The sequence below is a fragment of the Pan paniscus genome, chromosome 1, assembly GCF_029289425.2.
Source record: "Pan paniscus chromosome 1, NHGRI_mPanPan1-v2.0_pri, whole genome shotgun sequence".
Lineage (NCBI taxonomy): Eukaryota > Metazoa > Chordata > Mammalia > Primates > Hominidae > Pan > Pan paniscus.
Window position 1 is genome coordinate 227,650,600 of NC_073249.2, and position 26,036 is coordinate 227,676,635.

Below are 26,036 nucleotides of genomic sequence, written 5' to 3' on the forward strand. Positions count from 1 at the left end.
ATGCATATAAAATGGAATGTTTGGCCAGGCACCGGGGCTCATACCTGTAACCCAAGCAGGTTGAGAGGCTGAGGAAGGGTTAGGGTTAGGGTTGGGGTTGGGGTTGGGGTTGGGGTTGGGGTTAGGCTTACGGCTTAGGGCTTAGGGATTAGGGCTAGGGCTCGGGCTAGGGTTAGGGTTACGGTTAGGGTTGGGTTAGGGTTGGGTTAGGGTAGGGTTAGGGTTAGGGGTTAGGGGTTCGGGTTCGGGTTTGGGTTTAGAGTCCGTGTGTTCTTTTGGAGCAAGTCACTATGCAGAGCCCACAGTTATGGAGTGAGGAGTTGGCTCCACCTTCTTGGTGGCTGAGTGTCTACATCAATTATTTGGAATTCTTTTGCAAAGGAGATTTCTATGCAACTCCATTTGCTTATTCACCTAGGGATACAAATACAGACACCTAGATAATGACTTTAAGCTTTAGTTATTATTCAACACTACAGTATTATGTTGCACAATTCATTCGTGTGTTGGCCATCAGTAGCTGTTTTTATTGGCTCTTATTTTTCTTTGATATATTTTAAATTTTTTAGTACTTACTTACTTTCTGATACTTCCAGATTATCCTGGCTCCTATATTTACTGTCCCAGTTCTAGTATCAGACATTTCTTCAAAGAGCCTGATTCCTTTCAGAATGGTAGGAAAACTTACATCTGGCTGCTGAATGAGCACATTGTATCTTGTCCCTCATTGGCAATGCTAGGAAGTATATGTGTGTGTCTAACCTACCTATACACACCTAATTATAAAGTTTTCTATGTAGAACTGTGTGTATCTTTATTAAACTAAACATAAGTTTACATTGATGTCTCCACCTCTGATCTACTATCACATGAATCATTCTAGCCTTCTTGCCTTGCTAATTTGTAATCTCCCACTTCAACAGTGAGAAACCTGGTTCCCACCATCTGTGACTTATGTAAGTCATTGTTTTATTCCAGATACAGACACTGTGGTTTTACAATTGTTCACAATTGCTTTTGTTGGAAAGAACTTTATAAAGTGGAATCCAATGATGAAGTATAGTTCATGTGCCTTCAGCCTACAGATTCTGTTCCTTTTCAAAGTGACTTAGGTCAACACCATTTTCCCTACACCTTCAGTGAGTTTTTACCTACATTTGTGTCTTAGTCCATTTCGTGGTTCTGTAACAGAATACCTGAGGCTGCGTAATTTATAAGTAAAAAAGGTTCATTTGGTTCACAATACTGGTGGCTGGAATGTCTGAGATTGGGCAGTTGCATCTGGCAGGGCCTCAGTCTTTTTCACCTCATGGTGGAAAGTGGAAGGGGAGCAAGGGGTGCCCCAGAGATCACATAGCAGAAGTGAAAGCAAGAGGGAAGCCAAGGAAGCCAGACTCTTTTTAATTACCTACTCCTGCAGAAATTATCTATTCCTGTGAGAACAGAACTCACTCACCCCCATGGAGGACATTAATGTATTCATGAGGGATCCATCCCCACGACCCAAACACCATCCACTAGGCCCCACCACCCCACACTGACACAGTGGGAGTCAAATTTCAACATGAGTTTTTGTGGGGACAAACCACATCCAAACCATAGTAATTTGTAGCATAAATTCTTTTTCACATGATGTATTCTGTCCTGGGATACTCCACATCCTGAGTAATTGTATTTAATTTGAATAGAGTTTGCTTTAACCATTTGGCTGTAAAATTCTGCATATTTCGACAAATGCATTGTGGCAGATATCCCACTATTAAAGTATCATATGGAATGCTTCAAACCCCCACCCCATGGAGCCAATGGCTTCCCATCTGTATAGTTTGCCTTCTCCAGTGTCTCATTAAATGAGATCACATTGTGTGTATCCTCCTCAGACTGTCTTCTTCCATTTAGCAATGTGCATGCAAGATTCACTCATGTCTTTGTGTCAGTTGATAGCTTGTTCCTTTCTATGGCTAAATAGTATTCCATTACATGAATGTACCACAATTTGGTTATGCATTTTGGGGAGCAGAACCTTCCTCTTCTAACTTTGTTCCAGGGTTGGAGACCTTCAAATTAACTGACAATGGATACATTAGTAGGAGAGACAATACTTGGCTTCTTGTTCCCCAAGTATCATTGTGGGACAAAATTCATCAGATGGCAGGATCCAGTTTACAAAGGGGTAAAAATAGCCCAGAAACAAGAAACAAGACTAGAATCTGATAAGCTATAATGGCTATAGTTTTCCTTTAAAATTTTTTTTGAGACAGGGTCTGGCTCTGTCATCCAGGCTGCAGTGCAAAGGTGCAATCTCAGCTCATGGCAACCTCTACCTCCTGGGTGCAAACGATCCTCCCTCCTCAGCCTCCTGATTACCTGGGACTACAGGCAGATGCCGTCATGCCCATCTAATTTTTGTATTTTTGGTAGAGACGGGGTTTCATGGTAGGTTTTGATTGGAAATAACATCAAAGTAGTTGTCAAAATACTTAGGAATGTTATTTTTGGATTGTAAGGTTATTACAATGGTTTATTACAAAGGTTATTACAAAGGTTATTAAATGGTTATTTCCTTTATAGATGTAAATTTTCCTTACACAAGTAATTTCTACTGTGTTTTCACAACTTCCTTTGTTAGCTTTTTTTTTTTTCAAAATAATTAGCTTGGAATAATTCTTAAGCCAAAGGGACATATTTTGGGGTTGCATATTCTGGTTTCCTACCATTATATTTTGGGGTGGCATATTTTGGTCTTATATTTGGTCTTATATATAGACCAGCTGTGCTTTTTATGGTTTTCAGGTCTCTAGTATGTTGAGCATCTTTTTGTAAGTGTACTTGCCATCTGTAGATCTTCTTTGTTGAGGTGTCTGTTCAGATCTGTGTGCATTTTTAATTGAGCTGTTTAACTTATTGTTTAGTTTTAACAATTTTTAATATATTTTGAATACAAATTCTCAGATCTGTATTTTGCAAATATTTTCTTCCATATGTGGCTTGTCTTTTGGTTCTCTTAACAAGGTCTCTTCCAGAGTATAAACTGTAAATATTAAGAAATCCACATTGTCATTTCTTCTGTGTATATCAACCTTGTGTGTCATTTGTTAAAATTCATTACCAGACGCAAAGGCACATAGCTTTTCTTCTGTAGTTTCTTCTAGAAATTGTATAGTTTTGCATTTTTAGTGTAAGGATGATTTTGAGTGATTATTTGTGTAAGTTGTAAAGTTTTCATCTACATGCATATCATTTCTTATGGTTTCCAATTAATCATTCCCTGACTATTTTTGGGAAAGACACAGGATAGTGGGCTCTGTTAGAGTAGATAGCTAGACATGAACAGGAGGGGAAGCTCCTGGAAAAGGGGAAGTCTGGGAAGCCTCACCTGGAGGGACCCCCAAAAATGCACATATTAGTAGCATCTCTAGTGCTAGAGTGGATGGGCACTTGTCAATTGTGGTTAGGAGGGAGAAGAGGTACCTACGCAGAAACACCCTAGAACTTCTCTTAAGATGCCCCAATCATCATTCACTCTGCAATAAAAATGTCAGAATATTGCTAGCTACATGCAGATAAGAAGGACAAAGGGGACATTCTTAAGAGAAACCTGGCACCATAAGTACAGATTAGGGCAGAGAAAGACATTCAAAAGAGGAAGGTGCAGTAGATACAAACGTGACTGCTGTCAGCCTGCCTGGGATGGCGGGAAGGAGGCTGGTGCCAGTGTGGATTCGGATTGATCACCACACATGTACCTCAATCAACAGTAAGGAGGTCCCACAAGCCTAAGTGGGGCAAGTTGGGGACCTAAGGCAGTAGCAGGAGAACCAAAGAAAACAGGCGGAGACTTGAGACAGAGGCAGGAATGTGAAGTCCAAAATAAAATTCCCCGCACAGGACTCTTAGGGTGTTTTCATGCACTATCAGCCCACTCCTCCCTATTTTTCTACAATAAGCTCTTTACACTGTATTTCTTTTGAATGAAGTTGTCTTCCATCTTTGCACTGCCTCTTGGTGAAAATCTTTCTTCCAAGTTAACTGGGACATCAGCTCTTCCCAGTAATAGCTCCTTTTCAGTTTTAATTTACAGAACTGATGGGGATTAATAACTGGCGCTCTGACTTTAAGTGGTGCAGGAGGCGGCCAGTAGGGGACGCCAGCCATCACACCGGGAGCAAGAGGGCCCTGCCTAGTCCCCATCTGCCTGCAGGTGGCTTGCAGCCACGACAATGCCAGCAAGAGGGCCTGGCAGTGTCACTGGCTGCCAGCAGGGGGCGAACGACGACTACACTGTGAGCAAGAGGGCCCTGCAGTGTCCTTAGCTGCCAGGAGGTGGCGTAGGGGCACCACACCATGAGCAAGAGGACCGTGCAGTGCCCTGGTTGCCAGCAGGGGGCGTGCTGCCACTACACTGTGAGCAAGAGGATCCTGTAGTACCCCCAGCGGTCAGAAGAGGGCGTCCCCTGACTACACTGCAAGGAAGAGGGCCCGGCAGTGTCCCCAGCTGCCAGCAGGGGAGCCAGCCGCCACTACACTTGGAGCAAGAGGGCCCGGCAGTGTCCCCAGCTGCCAGCAGGCGGGTGTGCTGCCACTACAATGTGAGCAAGAGGGCCCTGCAATGTCCCTAGCTGCCAGCAGGCGGCGTGCCGCCACTATACTGCAAGCAAGAGGGCCCTGCAGTTGCCCTAGTCGCCAGCAGGGGGCGCAATGGCACAGCACCGTGGGCAAGCGGGTCCTGTACTGCCCGGGTGCAAGCAGGAGGGGGCCCGAACCGGGCTGTTCAGATTACTCAGGTTCCACCCGTCTCTGCGCCGCGCCGCCGGGGACGTGTCTCTGCGCCTGCACCGCGCCACCCCCGCGCTCCCCGCCCGGCGGCGTGCGACTGTGCGCCTGCAACACGCCCCGCCACCGTCAGCTCAGCGACGTGCGTCTCTGCGCCTGCGCCTGCGCCGCGCCTCACTCCCGCTCGCCCAGCGACCTCTCCCCTCCGGGGACGCGCCGGCGTGCCTCTATGCCCTGCGCCGCGTTTCCCGAACAGCGCCGCGCCGCCCCTCTCTGCGCCTGCGCGGGCCCGCCGCACCGCCCCGCCCCTCTCTGCGCCTGCGCGGGTCCGCCGCGCCTCCCCGCCCCTCTCTGCGCCTGCGCCGGCCCGCCGCGCCGCCCCTCTCTGCGCCTGCGCCGGCCCGCCGCCCCGCCCCTCTCTGCGCCTGCGCCGGCCCGCCGCGCCGCCCCTCTCTGCGCCTGCGCGGGCGCGCCGCGCCGCCCCTCTCTGCCCCTGCGCGGGCCCGCCGCGCCGCCCCTCTCTGCGCCTGCGCCGGCCCGCCGCGCCGCCCCTCTCTGCGCCTGCGCCGGCGCGCCACGCCTCTTTGCGAGGGCGCATTTGCGTTCTCCTCAGCACAGACCCGGAGAGCATCGCCAGGGCGGAGCTGCGTTCTCCTCTGCACAGACTTCGGGAGTACTGCGAAGGCGGAGCAGAGTTCTTCTCAGGTCAGACGCGGGTGGGCGGAGGGCACTGCGAGGGTGGAGCTGTGTTCTGCTCAGCAGAGACCTGGGGGGCACCGTAAAGGCGGAGCAGCATTCTCAGCAGAGATGTTGGTGGCACTGCCTGGCTTTGGGAAAACTTGGGGCCGCATGGACGGCGAATAAAATCTTTCACGGTCGCAGCCCTAAATAATCAAGGTCAGAGACCAGTTAGAACGGTTCAGTGTGGAAAACGGGAAATCAAAAGCCTCTCTCAATCCTGCGCACCGAGATTCTCCCAAGGCGGGGTGCTGCATTGCTGGTTCCAACTGCAGCGTCGGAACACAAATGTAGCATTCCTAATGCACACATGACACCCAAAATTACATGAGTAATATGGTTAGGGTTAGGGTTAGGGTTCGGGTTGGGTTAGGGTTGGGGTTGGGGTTGGGGTTAGGGGTTGGGGTTGGGGTTAGGGGTTGGGGTTAGGGGTTGGGGTTGGGGTTAGGGTTAGGGCTAGGGCTAGGGGTTAGGGGTAGGGTTAGGGGTAGGGTTAGGGGTAGGGTTCGGGTTGGGGTTGGGGTTAGGGTTTTAGGGTTAGGGTTTTAAGGTTAGGGTTAGGGTTTTAGGGTTAGGGTTAGGGTGTTAGGGTTAGGGTGTTAGGGTTAGGGTTCGGGTTAGGGTTATTGGTTAGAGTTAGGGTTAGGGTTAGGGTTCGGGTTAGGGCTTAGGGGTTAGGGTTTAGGTTTAAGGTTAGGGTTATTGGTTAGGGTTAAGGCTTCGGGTTTGGGTTCTGGTTGGGGTTGGAGTTTGGGTTCGGGTTAGGGGTTAGGGTTAGGGGTTACGGTTTAGGGTTAGGGTTAGGGTTTTTGGTTAGGGTTAGGGTTCGGGTTGGGGTTGGGGTTTGGGTTAAGGGTTAGGGTTAGGGTTTGGTGTTAGCGTTAGGGGTTAGGGGTTAGGGTTAGTGTAGGGGTTAGGAGTTAGGGGTTAGGGTTAGGGTTTTGTGTTAGGTTTAGGGTTAGGGAAGGGTTAGGGTTAGGGTTAAGGTTAGGGTTAAGACGTTAGGGTTAGGGTTAGATTACAATTTCTAACCTGTTTTATTTTGTTTTTTTTCTGAGACAGGGTCTCCCTCTGTTGTCCAAGGCTGGAGTGTAGTAGTGCTATCGCAGCTGACTGCAGCCTCAACCTTCCAGGCTGAAGCGATCCTCCTACCTCAACCTCCCACGTGGCTGAGACTACAGGTGCTTGCCACTATGCCCAACTAATATTTGGAATTTTCGTATACGTGGATTCCAGAGGGGTGACAGCGAACCGTGAGTAAGCATGGATTTTGGTATATGCAGAGATGGGGTGCTGGAACTAATTCTGTATACTGAGGGACGACGACTGTATATGTTTTTACAATTACGCTGTAGGATACATTCTGTTGCATAGCCTTGAAAATAATAATTTTTAACTGAGTGGAATAATAATAATAATATTGCTAAAAGTAGCAGCTGGCCAGGTGTGGTGGCTCACACTGGTAATCGCAACACTTTGGGAGGCTGAGGCAGGAGGATGGCTTGAGGCCAAGAGTTTGCGATAGGCCTTGGAAACGCAGGGGGAGTCACCATCCCTACAGAAAAACACATGAATTAGCCTAGTGTGGTGGCATGTTCCTGTAGTCCCAGCTACTTGGGAGGCTGAGGTGGGAGGATCACTTGAGCCCAGGGAGGCTGAGACTGCAGTGAGTCATGATCAGGCCTCTGCACTCCAGCCTGGGTGACAGAGTGAGACCCTGTCTCAAAACAACAAAAAAGTAGCCGCTAACATCAACTGAACTTTTATACCAGGTGCCTATTGATACCATAGTTTAATTTCTTAGAACTGTTTCTTATTTCACTTAGCAACTCTGTCTTCAGTTACTCCCAGATTTTTACTGTGTGTGTCCAGATGACCTTTTGTTTAGATTGAATTGTCTCCCCAGAAGTAAGATTACTGTGAGTCATGGTGAATGGACATTCTCATTACCCTTGATGTAAGTTGACAGGGTTTTGGGTGCCTCCCAGCTATAATCTTAGCACTTTGGGAGGCCAAGAGAGGAGGATTGCTTGAGGCCAAGAGTTGGAGGAGGCAGTATGGCAGTATGGTGAGACCCTGTCTCCACTATTTTAAAAAATTGACAGGCTTTACCCGGGAAGGCTTATACACAATTTAAACACCCCTCATAGTATAAGAAAGTGCCCATTTCACTGCACCTTTGCCAGCACAGGGTATTATAATTTAGTAAGTCATTTTTTGTTTGATTATTTTAAATAGATAAAAGACCTCATGTTACTTTACTTGTCACATTTCAACATCTTTCCTTAGCTTATTAGCTCTATCTCTTTTCTGTCTGTAAATGGTTGTTGTTGTTGTTGTTTTGTTCTTTGAGACAGGGTCTTGCTCTGTCACCAGGCTGGACTGTAGCGGCATAATCATGCCTCGCTGCAGCCTTGACCTCCCAGGCTCAAACTTCAGCATTCCGAGTAGCTGGGACTACAAGTGTGCACCACCACTCCCAGCTAACTTTTTTCTTTTTTTTTTGGATAGAGACAGGGTCTCACTGTGTTGTCCAGACCGGTCTCTAGCTCCTGGCCTTAAGCAATCTTCCTGCATTAGCTTCTCAAATGGCTGGAATTTCAGGCATGAGCCACCATGCCTGGCCTGGGCTAGTCCCATATTCTCTAGAGTTCTCTTTACTTTGTGCTAGCCAATCTCTCATTGTGCTGTTCACCTGTTATAATGAATAATTCTCTGTATTAAATTTTACCACTTTAAACTTTTGAGTGGTTTATGCTTCCTGATTGGACTCTGACTAATATGTTAGGAAGGGTCCCAGGAGGTAAACCCACACAGATGGGATTTGGGCATAGGTTTGGTTTCCCAGGGGGCAGTGCTGAGCTCTTTGCCAGTGGGAAATGGGATGCTGGTGATTTCCAGTAGGTGACCTCACAGTGACTCAAGCTACCACTTACTGTTGATTGTGACAAAATGCCAGCTGAGGCACATGCCTTGGGAGCTAAGTGGTTTCTGCCCTTGACCACTGTGAAGACTGTTTTGGGAAGGGTCGCTTTGGATGCACTTGAGCAGGGGTCCCCAACCCCTGAGCCATGGAGTCGTAAGGAGCCACACAGCAGGAGGTGAGTGGTGTCGAGTGAGGGAGTGAGGGAAGCTTCGTCTGTATTTACAGCCACTCCCCTTTGCTCACATTCCCGCCTGAGCTCCGCCTTCTCAGATGAGCAGCAGCATTAGATTCTCATAGGAGAACGCACCCTGCTGTGAACCGTGCATGTGAGGGATCTAGGTGGCGCTGTCCTTATGAGAATCTAATACCTATTGATCTGTCACTTTCTCCCATCACGCTCAGGTGGGACCATCCAGTTTCAGGAAAACAAGCTTAACACGCCCACTGATTTGACATTATGGTGAGTTCTATAATTATTTTATTATATATTACAGTGTAATAATGGAAATAAAGTGCCTAATAAATGTAAATGTGCTTACATCTTTTGGCCCAGCTCCTACCTCCCGGCAGCCTCTCCAGGCCCAGAACTTTCTCCAGTCAGTCTCTACAGACCAAGCTCATGACTCACCATGGCCTATTTAGGCCCATACCCTACGTCACGGCAGTCTCCGCAGATGAGGCTACTGCCTCACAACAGCCTCCACAGGCACAGCTCCATCGTTACAATGGCCTCTTTAGACCCAGCTCCTGCCTCCCAGCCTTCTCTCCAGGCCCTGAACTTTCTCCGTAAGTTGAGGTAGCTGGGACTGTAGGTATACATGATGATACTTGGGTAATTTTTAAATTGTTTTGTAGACATGGGGTCTCACTTTGTTGGCCAGGCTGGTTTCAAACTAATGGCCTCAAGTGACCCTTCCACCCCTGCCTCCCATCCTCGAGGTATTTGCCACCACAAGGAGCACTTGTTCAATTTTCTAAAAAAGAAATTTCTAAAGTAAGGCTGTGGGATGATGGCAGGAAGATAAAAGAAAAACAGAAGCATAAGTTAAAATGACTTATTCACACATATTCTTTTGACAGCAAGAAGAACTTTTAGTATATACATTCCTTACAAACAAACAAAAGGCAGGTAAACAATGTTGTATAGGAACTTCAACACACACTGTACAGTATTCCCACTTTGCTGACATAAGTTATGGAAATTTCGTAGTTTACTTGAGTGTCGCTACCAGTATTTTGCTTCTCTGATGATTTTTATCAACTTCCTCATCTGTTAACTTCTCTCCAAGGTATGTCATGTCACGACATACTGCCGCTGCACGAACATGGCCAGTGTCTTCCTATTCAACATGTAGAATGCTTTCCTAATTTCTCTTTTTACTCTCTGTCTTTGTGTTCTGCATTTTCCTTACTTTTATTGTCAGAAACTCCAGAAAGTCAATCGTACTAATTTATCACGATTTGCTTTATTAATTTATACTTTGCTTATATGGAATTTTGCCCAGCAGACCTCATTACAGTTTCTAACCTGTTTTATTTATTTATTTTTTTTCTGAGACAGGGTCTCCCTCTGTTGTCCAAGGCTGGAGTGTAGTAGCGCTATCGCAGCTGACCGCAGCCTCAACCTTCCAGGCTGAAGCGATCCTCCTACCTCAACCTCCCACGTGGCTGAGACTACAGGTGCTTGCCACTATGCCCAACTAATATTTGGAATTTTCGTATACGTGGATTCCAGAGGGGTGACAGCGAACCGTGAGTAAGCATGGATTTTGGTATATGCAGAGATGGGGGGCTGGAACTGATTCTGTATACTGAGGGACGACGACTGTATATGTTTTTACAATTACGCTGTAGGATACATACTGTTGCATAGCCTTGAAAATAATAATTTTTAATTGAGTGGAATAATAATAATAATATTGCTAAAAGTAGCAGCTGGCCAGGTGTGGTGGCTCACACTGGTAATCGCAACATTTTGGGAGGCTGAGGCAGGAGGATGGCTTGAGGCCAAGAGTTTGCGATAGGCCTTGGAAACGCAGGGGGAGTCACCATCCCTACAGAAAAACACATGAATTAGCCTAGTGTGGTGGTATGTTCCTGTAGTCCCAGCTACTTGGGAGGCTGAGGTGGGAGGATCACTTGAGCCCAGGGAGGCTGAGACTGCAGTGAGTCATGATCAGGCCTCTGCACTCCAGCCTGGGTGACAGAGTGAGACCCTGTCTCAAAACAACAAAAAAGTAGCCGCTAACATCAACTGAACTTTTATACCAGGTGCCTATTGATACCATAGTTTAATTTCTTAGAACTGTTTCTTATTTCACTTAGCAACTCTGTCTTCAGTTACTCCCAGATTTTTACTGTGTGTGTCCAGATGACCTTTTGTTTAGATTGAATTGTCTCCCCAGAAGTAAGATTACTGTGAGTCATGGTGAATGGACATTCTCATTACCCTTGATGTAAGTTGACAGGGTTTTGAGTGCCTCCCAGCTATAATCTTAGCACTTTGGGAGGCCAAGAGAGGAGGATTGCTTGAGGCCAAGAGTTGGAGGAGGCAGTATGGCAGTATGGTGAGACCCTGTCTCCACTATTTTAAAAAATTGACAGGCTTTACCCGGGAAGGCTTATACACAATTTAAACACCCCTCATAGTATAAGAAAGTGCCCATTTCACTGCACCTTTGCCAGCACAGGGTATTATAATTTAGTAAGTCATTTTTTGTTTGATTATTTTAAATAGATAAAAGACCTCATGTTACTTTACTTGTCACATTTCAACATCTTTCCTTAGCTTATTAGCTCTATCTCTTTTCTGTCTGTAAATGGTTGTTGTTGTTGTTGTTTTGTTCTTTGAGACAGGGTCTTGCTCTGTCACCAGGCTGGACTGTAGCGGCATAATCATGCCTCGCTGCAGCCTTGACCTCCCAGGCTCAAACTTCAGCATTCCGAGTAGCTGGGACTACAAGTGTGCACCACCACTCCCAGCTAACTTTTTTCTTTTTTTTTTGGATAGAGACAGGGTCTCACTGTGTTGTCCAGACCGGTCTCTAGCTCCTGGCCTTAAGCAATCTTCCTGCATTAGCTTCTCAAATGGCTGGAATTTCAGGCATGAGCCACCATGCCTGGCCTGGGCTAGTCCCATATTCTCTAGAGTTCTCTTTACTTTGTGCTAGCCAATCTCTCATTGTGCTGTTCACCTGTTATAATGAATAATTCTCTGTATTAAATTTTACCACTTTAAACTTTTGAGTGGTTTATGCTTCCTGATTGGACTCTGACTAATATGTTAGGAAGGGTCCCAGGAGGTAAACCCACACAGATGGGATTTGGGCATAGGTTTGGTTTCCCAGGGGGCAGTGCTGAGCTCTTTGCCAGTGGGAAATGGGATGCTGGTGATTTCCAGTAGGTGACCTCACAGTGACTCAAGCTACCACTTACTGTTGATTGTGACAAAATGCCAGCTGAGGCACATGCCTTGGGAGCTAAGTGGTTTCTGCCCTTGACCACTGTGAAGACTGTTTTGGGAAGGGTCGCTTTGGATGCACTTGAGCAGGGGTCCCCAACCCCTGAGCCATGGAGTCGTAAGGAGCCACACAGCAGGAGGTGAGTGGTGTCGAGTGAGGGAGTGAGGGAAGCTTCGTCTGTATTTACAGCCACTCCCCTTTGCTCACATTCCCGCCTGAGCTCCGCCTTCTCAGATGAGCAGCAGCATTAGATTCTCATAGGAGAACGCACCCTGCTGTGAACCGTGCATGTGAGGGATCTAGGTGGCGCTGTCCTTATGAGAATCTAATACCTATTGATCTGTCACTTTCTCCCATCACGCTCAGGTGGGACCATCCAGTTTCAGGAAAACAAGCTTAACACGCCCACTGATTTGACATTATGGTGAGTTCTATAATTATTTTATTATATATTACAGTGTAATAATGGAAATAAAGTGCCTAATAAATGTAAATGTGCTTACATCTTTTGGCCCAGCTCCTACCTCCCGGCAGCCTCTCCAGGCCCAGAACTTTCTCCAGTCAGTCTCTACAGACCAAGCTCATGACTCACCATGGCCTATTTAGGCCCATACCCTACGTCACGGCAGTCTCCGCAGATGAGGCTACTGCCTCACAACAGCCTCCACAGGCACAGCTCCATCGTTACAATGGCCTCTTTAGACCCAGCTCCTGCCTCCCAGCCTTCTCTCCAGGCCCTGAACTTTCTCCGTAAGTTGAGGTAGCTGGGACTGTAGGTATACATGATGATACTTGGGTAATTTTTAAATTGTTTTGTAGACATGGGGTCTCACTTTGTTGGCCAGGCTGGTTTCAAACTAATGGCCTCAAGTGACCCTTCCACCCCTGCCTCCCATCCTCGAGGTATTTGCCACCACAAGGAGCACTTGTTCAATTTTCTAAAAAAGAAATTTCTAAAGTAAGGCTGTGGGATGATGGCAGGAAGATAAAAGAAAAACAGAAGCATAAGTTAAAATGACTTATTCACACATATTCTTTTGACAGCAAGAAGAACTTTTAGTATATACATTCCTTACAAACAAACAAAAGGCAGGTAAACAATGTTGTATAGGAACTTCAACACACACTGTACAGTATTCCCACTTTGCTGACATAAGTTATGGAAATTTCGTAGTTTACTTGAGTGTCGCTACCAGTATTTTGCTTCTCTGATGATTTTTATCAACTTCCTCATCTGTTAACTTCTCTCCAAGGTATGTCATGTCACGACATACTGCCGCTGCACGAACATGGCCAGTGTCTTCCTATTCAACATGTAGAATGCTTTCCTAATTTCTCTTTTTACTCTCTGTCTTTGTGTTCTGCATTTTCCTTACTTTTATTGTCAGAAACTCCAGAAAGTCAATCGTACTAATTTATCACGATTTGCTTTATTAATTTATACTTTGCTTATATGGAATTTTGCCCAGCAGACCTCATTACAGTTTCTAACCTGTTTTATTTATTTATTTTTTTTCTGAGACAGGGTCTCCCTCTGTTGTCCAAGGCTGGAGTGTAGTAGCGCTATCGCAGCTGACCGCAGCCTCAACCTTCCAGGCTGAAGCGATCCTCCTACCTCAACCTCCCACGTGGCTGAGACTACAGGTGCTTGCCACTATGCCCAACTAATATTTGGAATTTTCGTATACGTGGATTCCAGAGGGGTGACAGCGAACCGTGAGTAAGCATGGATTTTGGTATATGCAGAGATGGGGGGCTGGAACTGATTCTGTATACTGAGGGACGACGACTGTATATGTTTTTACAATTACGCTGTAGGATACATACTGTTGCATAGCCTTGAAAATAATAATTTTTAATTGAGTGGAATAATAATAATAATATTGCTAAAAGTAGCAGCTGGCCAGGTGTGGTGGCTCACACTGGTAATCGCAACATTTTGGGAGGCTGAGGCAGGAGGATGGCTTGAGGCCAAGAGTTTGCGATAGGCCTTGGAAACGCAGGGGGAGTCACCATCCCTACAGAAAAACACATGAATTAGCCTAGTGTGGTGGTATGTTCCTGTAGTCCCAGCTACTTGGGAGGCTGAGGTGGGAGGATCACTTGAGCCCAGGGAGGCTGAGACTGCAGTGAGTCATGATCAGGCCTCTGCACTCCAGCCTGGGTGACAGAGTGAGACCCTGTCTCAAAACAACAAAAAAGTAGCCGCTAACATCAACTGAACTTTTATACCAGGTGCCTATTGATACCATAGTTTAATTTCTTAGAACTGTTTCTTATTTCACTTAGCAACTCTGTCTTCAGTTACTCCCAGATTTTTACTGTGTGTGTCCAGATGACCTTTTGTTTAGATTGAATTGTCTCCCCAGAAGTAAGATTACTGTGAGTCATGGTGAATGGACATTCTCATTACCCTTGATGTAAGTTGACAGGGTTTTGAGTGCCTCCCAGCTATAATCTTAGCACTTTGGGAGGCCAAGAGAGGAGGATTGCTTGAGGCCAAGAGTTGGAGGAGGCAGTATGGCAGTATGGTGAGACCCTGTCTCCACTATTTTAAAAAATTGACAGGCTTTACCCGGGAAGGCTTATACACAATTTAAACACCCCTCATAGTATAAGAAAGTGCCCATTTCACTGCACCTTTGCCAGCACAGGGTATTATAATTTAGTAAGTCATTTTTTGTTTGATTATTTTAAATAGATAAAAGACCTCATGTTACTTTACTTGTCACATTTCAACATCTTTCCTTAGCTTATTAGCTCTATCTCTTTTCTGTCTGTAAATGGTTGTTGTTGTTGTTGTTTTGTTCTTTGAGACAGGGTCTTGCTCTGTCACCAGGCTGGACTGTAGCGGCATAATCATGCCTCGCTGCAGCCTTGACCTCCCAGGCTCAAACTTCAGCATTCCGAGTAGCTGGGACTACAAGTGTGCACCACCACTCCCAGCTAACTTTTTTCTTTTTTTTTTGGATAGAGACAGGGTCTCACTGTGTTGTCCAGACCGGTCTCTAGCTCCTGGCCTTAAGCAATCTTCCTGCATTAGCTTCTCAAATGGCTGGAATTTCAGGCATGAGCCACCATGCCTGGCCTGGGCTAGTCCCATATTCTCTAGAGTTCTCTTTACTTTGTGCTAGCCAATCTCTCATTGTGCTGTTCACCTGTTATAATGAATAATTCTCTGTATTAAATTTTACCACTTTAAACTTTTGAGTGGTTTATGCTTCCTGATTGGACTCTGACTAATATGTTAGGAAGGGTCCCAGGAGGTAAACCCACACAGATGGGATTTGGGCATAGGTTTGGTTTCCCAGGGGGCAGTGCTGAGCTCTTTGCCAGTGGGAAATGGGATGCTGGTGATTTCCAGTAGGTGACCTCACAGTGACTCAAGCTACCACTTACTGTTGATTGTGACAAAATGCCAGCTGAGGCACATGCCTTGGGAGCTAAGTGGTTTCTGCCCTTGACCACTGTGAAGACTGTTTTGGGAAGGGTCGCTTTGGATGCACTTGAGCAGGGGTCCCCAACCCCTGAGCCATGGAGTCGTAAGGAGCCACACAGCAGGAGGTGAGTGGTGTCGAGTGAGGGAGTGAGGGAAGCTTCGTCTGTATTTACAGCCACTCCCCTTTGCTCACATTCCCGCCTGAGCTCCGCCTTCTCAGATGAGCAGCAGCATTAGATTCTCATAGGAGAACGCACCCTGCTGTGAACCGTGCATGTGAGGGATCTAGGTGGCGCTGTCCTTATGAGAATCTAATACCTATTGATCTGTCACTTTCTCCCATCACGCTCAGGTGGGACCATCCAGTTTCAGGAAAACAAGCTTAACACGCCCACTGATTTGACATTATGGTGAGTTCTATAATTATTTTATTATATATTACAGTGTAATAATGGAAATAAAGTGCCTAATAAATGTAAATGTGCTTACATCTTTTGGCCCAGCTCCTACCTCCCGGCAGCCTCTCCAGGCCCAGAACTTTCTCCAGTCAGTCTCTACAGACCAAGCTCATGACTCACCATGGCCTATTTAGGCCCATACCCTACGTCACGGCAGTCTCCGCAGATGAGGCTACTGCCTCACAACAGCCTCCACAGGCACAGCTCCATCGTTACAATGGCCTCTTTAGACCCAGCTCCTGCCTCCCAGCCTTCTCTCCAGGCCCTGAACTTTCTCCGTAAGTTGAGGTAGCTGGGACTGTAGGTATACATGATGATACTTGGGTAATTTTTAAATTGTTTTGTAGACATGGGGTCTCACTTTGTTGGCCAGGCTGGTTTCAAACTAATGGCCTCAAGTGACCCTTCCACCCCTGCCTCCCATCCTCGAGGTATTTGCCACCACAAGGAGCACTTGTTCAATTTTCTAAAAAAGAAATTTCTAAAGTAAGGCTGTGGGATGATGGCAGGAAGATAAAAGAAAAACAGAAGCATAAGTTAAAATGACTTATTCACACATATTCTTTTGACAGCAAGAAGAACTTTTAGTATATACATTCCTTACAAACAAACAAAAGGCAGGTAAACAATGTTGTATAGGAACTTCAACACACACTGTACAGTATTCCCACTTTGCTGACATAAGTTATGGAAATTTCGTAGTTTACTTGAGTGTCGCTACCAGTATTTTGCTTCTCTGATGATTTTTATCAACTTCCTCATCTGTTAACTTCTCTCCAAGGTATGTCATGTCACGACATACTGCCGCTGCACGAACATGGCCAGTGTCTTCCTATTCAACATGTAGAATGCTTTCCTAATTTCTCTTTTTACTCTCTGTCTTTGTGTTCTGCATTTTCCTTACTTTTATTGTCAGAAACTCCAGAAAGTCAATCGTACTAATTTATCACGATTTGCTTTATTAATTTATACTTTGCTTATATGGAATTTTGCCCAGCAGACCTCATTACAGTTTCTAACCTGTTTTATTTATTTATTTTTTTTCTGAGACAGGGTCTCCCTCTGTTGTCCAAGGCTGGAGTGTAGTAGCGCTATCGCAGCTGACCGCAGCCTCAACCTTCCAGGCTGAAGCGATCCTCCTACCTCAACCTCCCACGTGGCTGAGACTACAGGTGCTTGCCACTATGCCCAACTAATATTTGGAATTTTCGTATACGTGGATTCCAGAGGGGTGACAGCGAAACGTGAGTAAGCATGGATTTTGGTATATGCAGAGATGGGGGGCTGGAACTGATTCTGTATACTGAGGGACGACGACTGTATATGTTTTTACAATTACGCTGTAGGATACATACTGTTGCATAGCCTTGAAAATAATAATTTTTAATTGAGTGGAATAATAATAATAATATTGCTAAAAGTAGCAGCTGGCCAGGTGTGGTGGCTCACACTGGTAATCGCAACATTTTGGGAGGCTGAGGCAGGAGGATGGCTTGAGGCCAAGAGTTTGCGATAGGCCTTGGAAACGCAGGGGGAGTCACCATCCCTACAGAAAAACACATGAATTAGCCTAGTGTGGTGGTATGTTCCTGTAGTCCCAGCTACTTGGGAGGCTGAGGTGGGAGGATCACTTGAGCCCAGGGAGGCTGAGACTGCAGTGAGTCATGATCAGGCCTCTGCACTCCAGCCTGGGTGACAGAGTGAGACCCTGTCTCAAAACAACAAAAAAGTAGCCGCTAACATCAACTGAACTTTTATACCAGGTGCCTATTGATACCATAGTTTAATTTCTTAGAACTGTTTCTTATTTCACTTAGCAACTCTGTCTTCAGTTACTCCCAGATTTTTACTGTGTGTGTCCAGATGACCTTTTGTTTAGATTGAATTGTCTCCCCAGAAGTAAGATTACTGTGAGTCATGGTGAATGGACATTCTCATTACCCTTGATGTAAGTTGACAGGGTTTTGAGTGCCTCCCAGCTATAATCTTAGCACTTTGGGAGGCCAAGAGAGGAGGATTGCTTGAGGCCAAGAGTTGGAGGAGGCAGTATGGCAGTATGGTGAGACCCTGTCTCCACTATTTTAAAAAATTGACAGGCTTTACCCGGGAAGGCTTATACACAATTTAAACACCCCTCATAGTATAAGAAAGTGCCCATTTCACTGCACCTTTGCCAGCACAGGGTATTATAATTTAGTAAGTCATTTTTTGTTTGATTATTTTAAATAGACAAAAGACCTCATGTTACTCTACTTGTCACATTTCAACATCTTTCCTTAGCTTATTAGCTCTATCTCTTTTCTGTCTGTAAATGGTTGTTGTTGTTGTTGTTTTGTTCTTTGAGACAGGGTCTTGCTCTGTCACCAGGCTGGACTGTAGCGGCATAATCATGCCTCGCTGCAGCCTTGACCTCCCAGGCTCAAACTTCAGCATTCCGAGTAGCTGGGACTACAAGTGTGCACCACCACTCCCAGCTAACTTTTTTCTTTTTTTTTTGGATAGAGACAGGGTCTCACTGTGTTGTCCAGACCGGTCTCTAGCTCCTGGCCTTAAGCAATCTTCCTGCATTAGCTTCTCAAATGGCTGGAATTTCAGGCATGAGCCACCATGCCTGGCCTGGGCTAGTCCCATATTCTCTAGAGTTCTCTTTACTTTGTGCTAGCCAATCTCTCATTGTGCTGTTCACCTGTTATAATGAATAATTCTCTGTATTAAATTTTACCACTTTAAACTTTTGAGTGGTTTATGCTTCCTGATTGGACTCTGACTAATATGTTAGGAAGGGTCCCAGGAGGTAAACCCACACAGATGGGATTTGGGCATAGGTTTGGTTTCCCAGGGGGCAGTGCTGAGCTCTTTGCCAGTGGGAAATGGGATGCTGGTGATTTCCAGTAGGTGACCTCACAGTGACTCAAGCTACCACTTACTGTTGATTGTGACAAAATGCCAGCTGAGGCACATGCCTTGGGAGCTAAGTGGTTTCTGCCCTTGACCACTGTGAAGACTGTTTTGGGAAGGGTCGCTTTGGATGCACTTGAGCAGGGGTCCCCAACCCCTGAGCCATGGAGTCGTAAGGAGCCACACAGCAGGAGGTGAGTGGTGTCGAGTGAGGGAGTGAGGGAAGCTTCGTCTGTATTTACAGCCACTCCCCTTTGCTCACATTCCCGCCTGAGCTCCGCCTTCTCAGATGAGCAGCAGCATTAGATTCTCATAGGAGAACGCACCCTGCTGTGAACCGTGCATGTGAGGGATCTAGGTGGCGCTGTCCTTATGAGAATCTAATACCTATTGATCTGTCACTTTCTCCCATCACGCTCAGGTGGGACCATCCAGTTTCAGGAAAACAAGCTTAACACGCCCACTGATTTGACATTATGGTGAGTTCTATAATTATTTTATTATATATTACAGTGTAATAATGGAAATAAAGTGCCTAATAAATGTAAATGTGCTTACATCTTTTGGCCCAGCTCCTACCTCCCGGCAGCCTCTCCAGGCCCAGAACTTTCTCCAGTCAGTCTCTACAGACCAAGCTCATGACTCACCATGGCCTATTTAGGCCCATACCCTACGTCACGGCAGTCTCCGCAGATGAGGCTACTGCCTCACAACAGCCTCCACAGGCACAGCTCCATCGTTACAATGGCCTCTTTAGACCCAGCTCTTGCCTCCCAGCCTTCTCTCCAGGCCCTGAACTTTCTCCGTAAGTTGAGGTAGCTGGGACTGTAGGTATACATGATGATACTTGGGTAATTTTTAAATTGTTTTGTAGACATGGGGTCTCACTTTGTTGGCCAGGCTGGTTTCAAACTAATGGCCTCAAGTGACCCTTCCACCCCTGCCTCCCATCCTCGAGGTATTTGCCACCACAAGGAGCACTTGTTCAATTTTCTAAAAAAGAAATTTCTAAAGTAAGGCTGTGGGATGATGGCAGGAAGATAAAAGAAAAACAGAAGCATAAGTTAAAATGACTTATTCACACATATTCTTTTGACAGCAAGAAGAACTTTTAGTATATACATTCCTTACAAACAAACAAAAGGCAGGTAAACAATGTTGTATAGGAACTTCAACACACACTGTACAGTATTCCCACTTTGCTGACATAAGTTATGGAAATTTCGTAGTTTACTTGAGTGTCGCTACCAGTATTTTGCTTCTCTGATGATTTTTATCAACTTCCTCATCTGTTAACTTCTCTCCAAGGTATGTCATGTCACGACATACTGCCGCTGCACGAACATGGCCAGTGTCTTCCTATTCAACATGTAGAATGCTTTCCTAATTTCTCTTTTTACTCTCTGTCTTTGTGTTCTGCATTTTCCTTACTTTTATTGTCAGAAACTCCAGAAAGTCAATCGTACTAATTTATCACGATTTGCTTTATTAATTTATACTTTGCTTATATGGAATTTTGCCCAGCAGACCTCATTACAGTTTCTAACCTGTTTTATTTATTTATTTTTTTTCTGAGACAGGGTCTCCCTCTGTTGTCCAAGGCTGGAGTGTAGTAGCGCTATCGCAGCTGACCGCAGCCTCAACCTTCCAGGCTGAAGCGATCCTCCTACCTCAACCTCCCACGTGGCTGAGACTACAGGTGCTTGCCACTATGCCCAACTAATATTTGGAATTTTCGTATACGTGGATTCCAGAGGGGTGACAGCGAACCGTGAGTAAGCATGGATTTTGGTATATGCAGAGATGGGGGGCTGGAACTGATTCTGTATACTGAGGGACGACGACTGTATATGTTTTTACAATTACGCTGTAGGATACATACTGTTGCATAGCCTTGAAAATAATAATTTTTAATTGAGTGGAATAATAATAATAATATTGCTAAAAGTAGCAGCTGGCCAGGTGTGGTGGCTCACACTGGTAATCGCAACATTTTGGGAGGCTGAGGCAGGAGGATGGCTTGAGGCCAAGAGTTTGCGATAGGCCTTGGAAACGCAGGGGGAGTCACCATCCCTACAGAAAAACACATGAATTAGCCTAGTGTGGTGGTATGTTCCTGTAGTCCCAGCTACTTGGGAGGCTGAGGTGGGAGGATCACTTGAGCCCAGGGAGGCTGAGACTGCAGTGAGTCATGATCAGGCCTCTGCACTCCAGCCTGGGTGACAGAGTGAGACCCTGTCTCAAAACAACAAAAAAGTAGCCGCTAACATCAACTGAACTTTTATACCAGGTGCCTATTGATACCATAGTTTAATTTCTTAGAACTGTTTCTTATTTCACTTAGCAACTCTGTCTTCAGTTACTCCCAGATTTTTACTGTGTGTGTCCAGATGACCTTTTGTTTAGATTGAATTGTCTCCCCAGAAGTAAGATTACTGTGAGTCATGGTGAATGGACATTCTCATTACCCTTGATGTAAGTTGACAGGGTTTTGAGTGCCTCCCAGCTATAATCTTAGCACTTTGGGAGGCCAAGAGAGGAGGATTGCTTGAGGCCAAGAGTTGGAGGAGGCAGTATGGCAGTATGGTGAGACCCTGTCTCCACTATTTTAAAAAATTGACAGGCTTTACCCGGGAAGGCTTATACACAATTTAAACACCCCTCATAGTATAAGAAAGTGCCCATTTCACTGCACCTTTGCCAGCACAGGGTATTATAATTTAGTAAGTCATTTTTTGTTTGATTATTTTAAATAGATAAAAGACCTCATGTTACTTTACTTGTCACATTTCAACATCTTTCCTTAGCTTATTAGCTCTATCTCTTTTCTGTCTGTAAATGGTTGTTGTTGTTGTTGTTTTGTTCTTTGAGACAGGGTCTTGCTCTGTCACCAGGCTGGACTGTAGCGGCATAATCATGCCTCGCTGCAGCCTTGACCTCCCAGGCTCAAACTTCAGCATTCCGAGTAGCTGGGACTACAAGTGTGCACCACCACTCCCAGCTAACTTTTTTCTTTTTTTTTTGGATAGAGACAGGGTCTCACTGTGTTGTCCAGACCGGTCTCTAGCTCCTGGCCTTAAGCAATCTTCCTGCATTAGCTTCTCAAATGGCTGGAATTTCAGGCATGAGCCACCATGCCTGGCCTGGGCTAGTCCCATATTCTCTAGAGTTCTCTTTACTTTGTGCTAGCCAATCTCTCATTGTGCTGTTCACCTGTTATAATGAATAATTCTCTGTATTAAATTTTACCACTTTAAACTTTTGAGTGGTTTATGCTTCCTGATTGGACTCTGACTAATATGTTAGGAAGGGTCCCAGGAGGTAAACCCACACAGATGGGATTTGGGCATAGGTTTGGTTTCCCAGGGGGCAGTGCTGAGCTCTTTGCCAGTGGGAAATGGGATGCTGGTGATTTCCAGTAGGTGACCTCACAGTGACTCAAGCTACCACTTACTGTTGATTGTGACAAAATGCCAGCTGAGGCACATGCCTTGGGAGCTAAGTGGTTTCTGCCCTTGACCACTGTGAAGACTGTTTTGGGAAGGGTCGCTTTGGATGCACTTGAGCAGGGGTCCCCAACCCCTGAGCCATGGAGTCGTAAGGAGCCACACAGCAGGAGGTGAGTGGTGTCGAGTGAGGGAGTGAGGGAAGCTTCGTCTGTATTTACAGCCACTCCCCTTTGCTCACATTCCCGCCTGAGCTCCGCCTTCTCAGATGAGCAGCAGCATTAGATTCTCATAGGAGAACGCACCCTGCTGTGAACCGTGCATGTGAGGGATCTAGGTGGCGCTGTCCTTATGAGAATCTAATACCTATTGATCTGTCACTTTCTCCCATCACGCTCAGGTGGGACCATCCAGTTTCAGGAAAACAAGCTTAACACGCCCACTGATTTGACATTATGGTGAGTTCTATAATTATTTTATTATATATTACAGTGTAATAATGGAAATAAAGTGCCTAATAAATGTAAATGTGCTTACATCTTTTGGCCCAGCTCCTACCTCCCGGCAGCCTCTCCAGGCCCAGAACTTTCTCCAGTCAGTCTCTACAGACCAAGCTCATGACTCACCATGGCCTATTTAGGCCCATACCCTACGTCACGGCAGTCTCCGCAGATGAGGCTACTGCCTCACAACAGCCTCCACAGGCACAGCTCCATCGTTACAATGGCCTCTTTAGACCCAGCTCCTGCCTCCCAGCCTTCTCTCCAGGCCCTGAACTTTCTCCGTAAGTTGAGGTAGCTGGGACTGTAGGTATACATGATGATACTTGGGTAATTTTTAAATTGTTTTGTAGACATGGGGTCTCACTTTGTTGGCCAGGCTGGTTTCAAACTAATGGCCTCAAGTGACCCTTCCACCCCTGCCTCCCATCCTCGAGGTATTTGCCACCACAAGGAGCACTTGTTCAATTTTCTAAAAAAGAAATTTCTAAAGTAAGGCTGTGGGATGATGGCAGGAAGATAAAAGAAAAACAGAAGCATAAGTTAAAATGACTTATTCACACATATTCTTTTGACAGCAAGAAGAACTTTTAGTATATACATTCCTTACAAACAAACAAAAGGCAGGTAAACAATGTTGTATAGGAACTTCAACACACACTGTACAGTATTCCCACTTTGCTGACATAAGTTATGGAAATTTCGTAGTTTACTTGAGTGTCGCTACCAGTATTTTGCTTCTCTGATGATTTTTATCAACTTCCTCATCTGTTAACTTCTCTCCAAGGTATGTCATGTCACGACATACTGCCGCTGCACGAACATGGCCAGTGTCTTCCTATTCAACATGTAGAATGCTTTCCTAATTTCTCTTTTTACTCTCTGTCTTTGTGTTCTGCATTTTCCTTACTTTTATTGTCAGAAACTCCAGAAAGTCAATCGTACTAATTTATCACGATTTGCTTTATTAATTTATACTTTGCTTATATGGAATTTTGCCCAGCAGACCTCATTACAGTTTCTAACCTGTTTTATTTATTTATTTTTTTTCTGAGACAGGGTCTCCCTCTGTTGTCCAAGGCTGGAGTGTAGTAGCGCTATCGCAGCTGACCGCAGCCTCAACCTTCCAGGCTGAAGCGATCCTCCTACCTCAACCTCCCACGTGGCTGAGACTACAGGTGCTTGCCACTATGCCCAACTAATATTTGGAATTTTCGTATACGTGGATTCCAGAGGGGTGACAGCGAAACGTGAGTAAGCATGGATTTTGGTATATGCAGAGATGGGGGGCTGGAACTGATTCTGTATACTGAGGGACGACGACTGTATATGTTTTTACAATTACGCTGTAGGATACATACTGTTGCATAGCCTTGAAAATAATAATTTTTAATTGAGTGGAATAATAATAATAATATTGCTAAAAGTAGCAGCTGGCCAGGTGTGGTGGCTCACACTGGTAATCGCAACATTTTGGGAGGCTGAGGCAGGAGGATGGCTTGAGGCCAAGAGTTTGCGATAGGCCTTGGAAACGCAGGGGGAGTCACCATCCCTACAGAAAAACACATGAATTAGCCTAGTGTGGTGGTATGTTCCTGTAGTCCCAGCTACTTGGGAGGCTGAGGTGGGAGGATCACTTGAGCCCAGGGAGGCTGAGACTGCAGTGAGTCATGATCAGGCCTCTGCACTCCAGCCTGGGTGACAGAGTGAGACCCTGTCTCAAAACAACAAAAAAGTAGCCGCTAACATCAACTGAACTTTTATACCAGGTGCCTATTGATACCATAGTTTAATTTCTTAGAACTGTTTCTTATTTCACTTAGCAACTCTGTCTTCAGTTACTCCCAGATTTTTACTGTGTGTGTCCAGATGACCTTTTGTTTAGATTGAATTGTCTCCCCAGAAGTAAGATTACTGTGAGTCATGGTGAATGGACATTCTCATTACCCTTGATGTAAGTTGACAGGGTTTTGAGTGCCTCCCAGCTATAATCTTAGCACTTTGGGAGGCCAAGAGAGGAGGATTGCTTGAGGCCAAGAGTTGGAGGAGGCAGTATGGCAGTATGGTGAGACCCTGTCTCCACTATTTTAAAAAATTGACAGGCTTTACCCGGGAAGGCTTATACACAATTTAAACACCCCTCATAGTATAAGAAAGTGCCCATTTCACTGCACCTTTGCCAGCACAGGGTATTATAATTTAGTAAGTCATTTTTTGTTTGATTATTTTAAATAGACAAAAGACCTCATGTTACTCTACTTGTCACATTTCAACATCTTTCCTTAGCTTATTAGCTCTATCTCTTTTCTGTCTGTAAATGGTTGTTGTTGTTGTTGTTTTGTTCTTTGAGACAGGGTCTTGCTCTGTCACCAGGCTGGACTGTAGCGGCATAATCATGCCTCGCTGCAGCCTTGACCTCCCAGGCTCAAACTTCAGCATTCCGAGTAGCTGGGACTACAAGTGTGCACCACCACTCCCAGCTAACTTTTTTCTTTTTTTTTTGGATAGAGACAGGGTCTCACTGTGTTGTCCAGACCGGTCTCTAGCTCCTGGCCTTAAGCAATCTTCCTGCATTAGCTTCTCAAATGGCTGGAATTTCAGGCATGAGCCACCATGCCTGGCCTGGGCTAGTCCCATATTCTCTAGAGTTCTCTTTACTTTGTGCTAGCCAATCTCTCATTGTGCTGTTCACCTGTTATAATGAATAATTCTCTGTATTAAATTTTACCACTTTAAACTTTTGAGTGGTTTATGCTTCCTGATTGGACTCTGACTAATATGTTAGGAAGGGTCCCAGGAGGTAAACCCACACAGATGGGATTTGGGCATAGGTTTGGTTTCCCAGGGGGCAGTGCTGAGCTCTTTGCCAGTGGGAAATGGGATGCTGGTGATTTCCAGTAGGTGACCTCACAGTGACTCAAGCTACCACTTACTGTTGATTGTGACAAAATGCCAGCTGAGGCACATGCCTTGGGAGCTAAGTGGTTTCTGCCCTTGACCACTGTGAAGACTGTTTTGGGAAGGGTCGCTTTGGATGCACTTGAGCAGGGGTCCCCAACCCCTGAGCCATGGAGTCGTAAGGAGCCACACAGCAGGAGGTGAGTGGTGTCGAGTGAGGGAGTGAGGGAAGCTTCGTCTGTATTTACAGCCACTCCCCTTTGCTCACATTCCCGCCTGAGCTCCGCCTTCTCAGATGAGCAGCAGCATTAGATTCTCATAGGAGAACGCACCCTGCTGTGAACCGTGCATGTGAGGGATCTAGGTGGCGCTGTCCTTATGAGAATCTAATACCTATTGATCTGTCACTTTCTCCCATCACGCTCAGGTGGGACCATCCAGTTTCAGGAAAACAAGCTTAACACGCCCACTGATTTGACATTATGGTGAGTTCTATAAT

At 45.7% G+C, this 26,036-nt stretch overlaps 1 pseudogene; it reads left to right on the forward strand.

Annotated features, from left to right (window-relative positions):
• Positions 1–9,229: 9,229 nt before the first annotated feature.
• LOC134728717 (putative uncharacterized protein FLJ46235) overlaps positions 9,230–26,036 on the forward strand; it is a 29,070-nt pseudogene continuing 12,263 nt past the window's right edge.